This window comes from Clupea harengus, unplaced genomic scaffold (genome assembly GCF_900700415.2).
Source record: "Clupea harengus unplaced genomic scaffold, Ch_v2.0.2, whole genome shotgun sequence".
NCBI classification, from domain to species: domain Eukaryota; kingdom Metazoa; phylum Chordata; class Actinopteri; order Clupeiformes; family Clupeidae; genus Clupea; species Clupea harengus.
The window spans coordinates 486-7478 of NW_024880678.1; the positions used below are offsets into that span (position 1 = coordinate 486).

The 6993-nt window shown below is 37.7% G+C and overlaps 1 long non-coding RNA gene across 3 annotated transcripts; it reads left to right on the plus strand.

Moving 5' to 3' along the window:
• Positions 1–2152: 2152 nt before the first annotated feature.
• On the plus strand, positions 2153–6484 carry LOC122132545. Of its 3 annotated transcripts, XR_006152220.1 has the most exons (4): positions 2155–2579; positions 5990–6029; positions 6148–6287; positions 6461–6484. It is a non-coding gene; the product is annotated as an uncharacterized LOC122132545 (long non-coding RNA). The 3 variants fall into 3 exon arrangements; XR_006152221.1 differs by lacking the exon at positions 6461–6484 and having other exon boundaries at positions 2153–2931; positions 6148–6439; XR_006152219.1 differs by lacking the exon at positions 6461–6484 and having other exon boundaries at positions 2160–2579; positions 6148–6439.
• The last annotated feature ends 509 nt before the right edge of the window (positions 6485–6993 follow it).

The window sequence follows — 6993 nt, forward strand, 5'->3', positions numbered from 1 at the left end:
AACTCATTTTGAATGATATTATACTGTCTAGGTTTGGTGTACACCCTGATTAAAAAGATGACCCCCCCCCACCACCATCACCAAATGTCATGTCATTACATAATTCACTCTGCATGAAATCTTTCCACATGTATTTAGATGTAAGCCATTATGTGAAAGTGCCACAAATTACAGCCATGTTTAGATATTGGTAGGTTTCACGTACAAGCCATATAAATGATCCCCTCATGTAGTCTCAGATACCATTAGACTTATTGTTGGCTTTTGTCTACAGCCACAACAAGATGTTTGGAGCCAGGCATATTAGCATTTTGATTGCCATGGTCAAGCTAGACCCCCACCTGCCTGGCATTCACACACCCCTATACCCCTTTCCTTACATGCCCCTACCTCACACCTTGAACTAGGACATACCCACCCCCTCTCCTTATTCTTTACACCTAACACAGAACTTCCTCCCCAGACCTGTAGGTAATCGTTTATGCCATTTTTTAGTATGTTAATTATGTAGTCCTATAAGGGATAATTTTTTTTTTTAACAAACAAACAAACAAGGCTGACTCACGTAAGTTTTTTTATTGCACAAGCGACACACACGTGGTTATGGAGAAGACACAGGACACACACACACACGCAGGCCTCAGGTCACTGTGAATGTAATCTCTGCATTTAACCCATCCCGGACTGTCCTTCCTCCAGGACCCCAGGAGCAGTGGGCAGCTTTTCAGCGCCCGGGGACCAAGTGAACCGTCTGTCTTGGTCAGGACGGACAGGAGAGTGTTCTGTTCTTTTTGCATGTTTTTCTGTTGGGGTTCTTAGTGGAGGAAACCCCTTGTGAACACGTGGAGAACATGCAAACTCCACACATAATTATGTTACCATTCATAACAGGGCGGCAAAGACAGTGGAAGATAACCGCTAACTTGTAACTTGTTGCTGTGAGTTAGAAATTCCGAGGCTAAAACTTTGTTGGAATAAACAGATTCTTTCTAAGCCGCCTTCCCGAGTTCCTTTACTCACTACCAGCTATCTTGAAACATTGAACAACTGTGGCGTTTCATCAAAGATTCGCCAGGAACAGCAGACTCTTTCAAATGCAAACAAGATTGCTCTCTGGGACAGTACAGAATCATGATCAGTATCAGCACTTATGTTGCTACGTCTTTGAACTCGTTCATGCACAACATGCACAACACTGTCTGTCAGTGTCAGTGATTCTTTTTGGAGTAATATCTCCGCGATATCCTCCAGAACAAGGCAAAATGGACTGCAATATGCAGTGGAAGGATATATCCAAAACATTAAGATCAACAACGAAGGGGACACAACAATAATCGAAGCTAAAGCATTCAGGTCTCATTTAAAAAATGAGAAACCCCACGACCTCTTCATTAAATGCCACCAGCACAAACTCAAAGTCAAAAGTCAAAGTAGCTTTATTGTCAATTACTTGTAGACTAGTCATGTTCTTTCACCGCTGGGTAAGATCTGTATATAATATTTCAAGCTAGCTACCTACAAAGATTATTATTATTCTGTATTCCATCTCTGGCGAGGTATCTAGCTAGCTAGCTAGCTAGGAGGATGGTGATAATCTAAAGTACAGTACAGTAACGTAGCAGTGTGGAGCAAGATAGCTGCTAGTAAGGTTATTGTTCAAGGGATGTGTGTGCATGTTGCTGAAAGTATTTCACAGTCACTGTACTGATAAATTGCTTGTAAAACTGATGATCCTGATGTAATGCTATGGCTTTGTATCAGATCGCCAGGTCATTGCTCTCAGGTTGTGCCTTATGCATACCTTGGGATACTCAGGAGTAGGTTGCCCATTCACAAAATGTTACAATGTGCTGCTTTAGTATTGCCTATTGTGTTAAAATTGTGTTCAAATAAGGCCCATTTTATAAGTATGCTCATTTTAGTCGGAATCAACTTTATAATTCTCACAATTCTGACCCTTTGCTTTTTTATTAACAGCATTTACTTGTACTTTTACTTTCAATACTTAAGTACATTTAATATCAGAAAATTACTTTTGATACTTAAGTACAGTAAAGATCAGATACTTTAAGACTTTTACTCAAGTAGTATTCTAAAAGGTTACTTTTACTTTTACTTGAGTCATTTTCCAGTAAGGTATCTTTACTTTTACTCAAGTATGGCTTTTGGGTACTTTATACACCACTGGTTGTCACCTATCCCTATGTGGATCTCACCATGTTGGAACAACCATGCATCCCCCGTCCGTCCCCTCAACCAAATGGGAGGAGTGTAATATCTCTGCTCTGCAATGTTCCGGTTTCCGCTAAGGAGACACCCCAGTTCGCTAAGGGAGCAGCTAGTGTGCTGTGGTAAGGGGGAGGTTTGGGGAGGCTAAAGGCTGGATTAAGCATAGTTAGCAGCCGAGATGGTGAATATAACTAGTATAGCGACGTTGCTCAAGTGACTGCGTGTGGTCAGGGCGATATTAAAACGATTTTCTCAAGAAAGATAACAACCTTTTTCAGCATGGACTCCATGCACATAACACACGTCTGAAGTGCACTTGAATTGTGTGTATACTCCAAACAAAACTGACCGTGAGTATAAACTACTTTATTATACAGCTCTTCAGAGTGTTCCAAAAAGTTCCGTTGATTTGAATGGGCCACCCCAACGTTCGCAGGTCTTGATATTCATAGTTTTCACGGGACGTCAGAATGCCAGTTGGTGAGCAAGAAAAACATCCCGCAGCTGTCTATCACTGGAATTTTTACAGGAACCGACCACCTTTCATTCAAGATCATTTAATATCTCCGCTTTAACAGTGTCTGACTTAGGTAGTAAAATGCCAGACAGTTGTTGCTCGGTTAGCTGTTCAATTCGGCGAGGAGACAAGCCCGGATTGTGTTTTTATCGCATTTAAAACCCACCCACGTTGCTGCCAGCCAGGTATGGAGGACCAAACCTATGGAGGACCAAACCTGCCATATTTATAAATGAATGAATGAATAAATAAATGTCCACATCCATGCATTTAGACAGAAATAAATGAATAAATGTATTAATTAACGCACAATTGTCAATCAACAGTTACTTATAATTTACATTTATGTATGTATTTATTTCTGTATTCATTTATGTATTCATTCATTCATTCATGTATTTATTTATTTATTCATTCATTCATTCATTCGTGCATTTATTTATTATTCATTCATTCATTCATTCATTGTTCCCAATATGATAATGAGAGGAGGCCAGTAGGCGTGGAAACTGACGTTCAGACATTTTGCAATCAATCCAGAGCCTTAGATTCAATCTAGCTAACTAGTGCAAGCACTTCTGCATTTTCCCGTAAGATCTGCATATAATATTTCAAGCTAGCTAATAACCTATAAAGATTCTTTATTATTGTTATTTATTCAGTCTCGGGCGAGAGACTGTGGAGAGGTATCTATCTAGCTAGCTAGGTTGGTGACAATCTAGAGAACAGTACAGTAACGTAGCAGTGTGGAGCAAGATAGCTGCTAGTAAGGTTATTGTTCAAGGGATGTGTGTGCATGTTGCTGAAAGTATTTCACAGTCACTATAGCGATAACTTGCTTGTAAAATGATGATACTGATGTAATGCTATGGCTTTGTATCAGATCGCCAGGTTATTGCTCTCAGGTTGTGCCTTATGCATACCTTGGGATACTCAGGAGTAGGTTGCTCATTCACAAAATGCTACAAAGATTTAAATAAAATAAGTTCATAATGGCCTGGGACTTTTTGTTCAACATTGATACAGTATGTCAAGCTCCTGGCAACTAGCTGGCGTTTGCTATCGCTAGCTAGGATAGCTCAGCGCGCAATTTTACAGACAGTAACATTAACATTTTGACGGTAACATTAACATTTTGATTTTAACGTTAACGTTGAATGAATGAATGAATACAGAAATAAATGAATGAATAAATAAATGAATGAATGACTGAATAAATAAATGAATGAATACAGAAATAAATGAATGAATACAGAAATAAATGAATTAATGAATAAATAAATGAATACAGAAATAAATACGTACATAAATGTAAATTATACGTAACTATTGATTGACAATTGTGCATTAATTAATACATGTATTCATTTATTTCTGTCTAAATGCATGGATGTGGACATTTATTTATTCATTCATTCATTTATAAATATGGCAGGTTTGGTCCTCCATACAAACCTGCCATATTTACAAATGAATGAATGAATAAATAAATGTCCACATCCATGCATTTAGACAGAAATAAATGAATACATGTTATACAATGTAATACAATTAATGCACAATTGTCAATCAATAGTTACTTATAATTTACATTTATGTATGTATTTATTTCTGTATTTATTTATTTATTCAGTTATTTCTGTATTCATTCATTTATTTCTGTATTCATTCATTTATTTATTCATTCATTCATTCATTCATTTATTTATTTATTTATTTATTTATTCATTCATTCATTCATTCATTCATTCATTCATTCCTGTATTTCTTCATCTCAATATGTTAATTAGATGTGTCAATCAAAAATAGGTAGACGGTATTTGACACACCATTGGCTAATCGTTTTCAACGCGTTGTATTCGATTAGGTTAGCCTTACCTTGCTGTCATGGAAGCATGGTGAAACAGTGTGCCTACGGGACTTGTAGATCTGACACAAGGTACCCTGCGAGATTAGAGGGACACGTCGTTTTTTTCTCGCATTTCCAAAGCCCAAAACACAGGAGGAAAGGCGCCAGCTGTGGATTAAACAGTGTGGGAGATATCTATCTGGCGAACTGCGCTATCGCTAGGTATGATGACTAACTATCTAGTTGAGAACATCCCCAAACAGTTATGGTTCATGGCAACTAGTATTATTACCATCAGAAGTACATAACTAGTCTCTACAACAAATGTGTTAATGTTAAAATCAAAATGTTAATGTTACCGTCAAAATGCTAATGTTACAGTCTGTAAAATTGCGCATTGAGCTATCCTAGCTAGCGATATCAAACGCCAGCTAGTTGCCAGGAGCTTGACATACTGTATCAATGTTGAACAAAACGTCCCAAAAGGCCATTATGAACTTTTTTTATTTAAATCTTTGTAGCATTTTGTGAATGGGCAACCTACTCCTGAGTATCCCAAGGTATGCATAAGGCACAACCTGAGAGCAATAACCTGGCGATCTGATACAAAGCCATAGCATTACATCAGGATCATCATTTTACAAAGTTATCGCTATAGTGACTGTGAAATACTTTCAGCAACACGCACACACATCCCTTGAACAATAACGTCACTAGCAGCTATCTTGCTCCACACTGCTACGTTACTGTACTGTTCTCTAGATTGTCACCAACCTAGCTAGCTAGATACCTCTCCACAGTCTCTCGCCCTAGACTGAATAAATAATAATAATAAAGGTAGCTTGAAATATTATATGCAGATCTTACGGAAAAATGCGGAAGTGCTTGCACTAGTTAGCTAGATTCAATTAGGCTCTGGATTGTCTATTGGCCTCCTCTCATTATCATATTGGGAACAATGAATGAATGAATGAATAAATAAATGCACGAATGAATGAATGAATGAATGAAATAAATAAATGAATGAATGAATAATAAATGAATACAGAAATAAATACATACATAAATGTAAATTATAAGTAACTATTGATTGACAATTGTGCGTTAATTAATACATTTATTCATTTATTTCTGTCTAAATGCATGGAAGTGGACATTTATTTATTCATTCATTCATTTATAAATATGGCAGGTCCTTCCCTTTCTATGACCAAATTATTATGCATAGGCCTAACTAATACTCATACTAATGCATTAGAGTTAAAACAAAGCCACAAAATCAAGCAAAATCGAAAATTTTCTATTTTACAAAGCTACCTACAAAGCATAGACTACTTTCACAATGTTGCTTTAAAGACTTTTTTAAAGTCTCTATCTTTTCTGGTTATTTGCAGATGATGTACCGCTTGTTTTCCGCCTTGGGTGTTCTATTCGGTGAGTAGCACACTGGCTATAACCGTGTAATTGGCCTGTAGGACGGTCATTGTATTGCTGGCTACACTACTGTGTTACAGGTTCTTACAGTAACCTATAAATCTGCTTTACTCTGCAGGAATGGCCTCAGCGGGTAAGGAACCAGTGGCTGTCCCTAGTCTCCTGATTTTGTCACAAAAGACACCACAAATTGGATAACCAATCAAGAACTATTTATAACTATAATGGAACAAAAAGATGGAGAAAACGGGATAGTTGGTGAATTCATTAGTGATTACATAAGAGCTGTTATAGAGATGTACCATGATACTTTACTTGGCATAATAAATAGTCTTACCACAATATGTATTTTTGTTGCTTTTATGGTATGTAATCTAAGGTCATGCATGACAGTTACACCTGTCTCCCTTTCTCCTCTCTCTCTCTTATAGACGGCTCTTATGGCTTAGGGCCGAGCCAAAGAGGATATGTCCTGGGATGCCATTCACTTTTACACTGACATATAGATAAGCGGAGCAGACTGATGTTCTACAAGAACGGGGTCGAGAGGAAGGTTGCCACTACCAAGGAGGTAACACCCATATGGACCTATGGACCAAGGATCAGTACATCCAATAATACATACAGTCCAAACCAACAGCAGGAAGTTTGCAGTAAATTGATTATGTTTTTTTTCTCCCCCAGATTATAGACCCCCAGTTTCGGCTCAATGGCAGTGAACCTTATTTACCCGAGGTCATGAAAACGCATGAAGGGAAGTATTATTGGAAGGCTCCATCGGTCGATTTTGAACTGAATTACATCAGACTAATTCTGAAAGGTGAGTATGTTGTGAAATGTCATCTCTGAAAGGGTATCAATGTTTTGTACATTGAGATATTTTACATACTTAGCTTTGCTCCCTTTGTACTCTCTACCTCTGTCTATCTATCTATCTATCTGTCTATCTATCTGTCTATCTGTC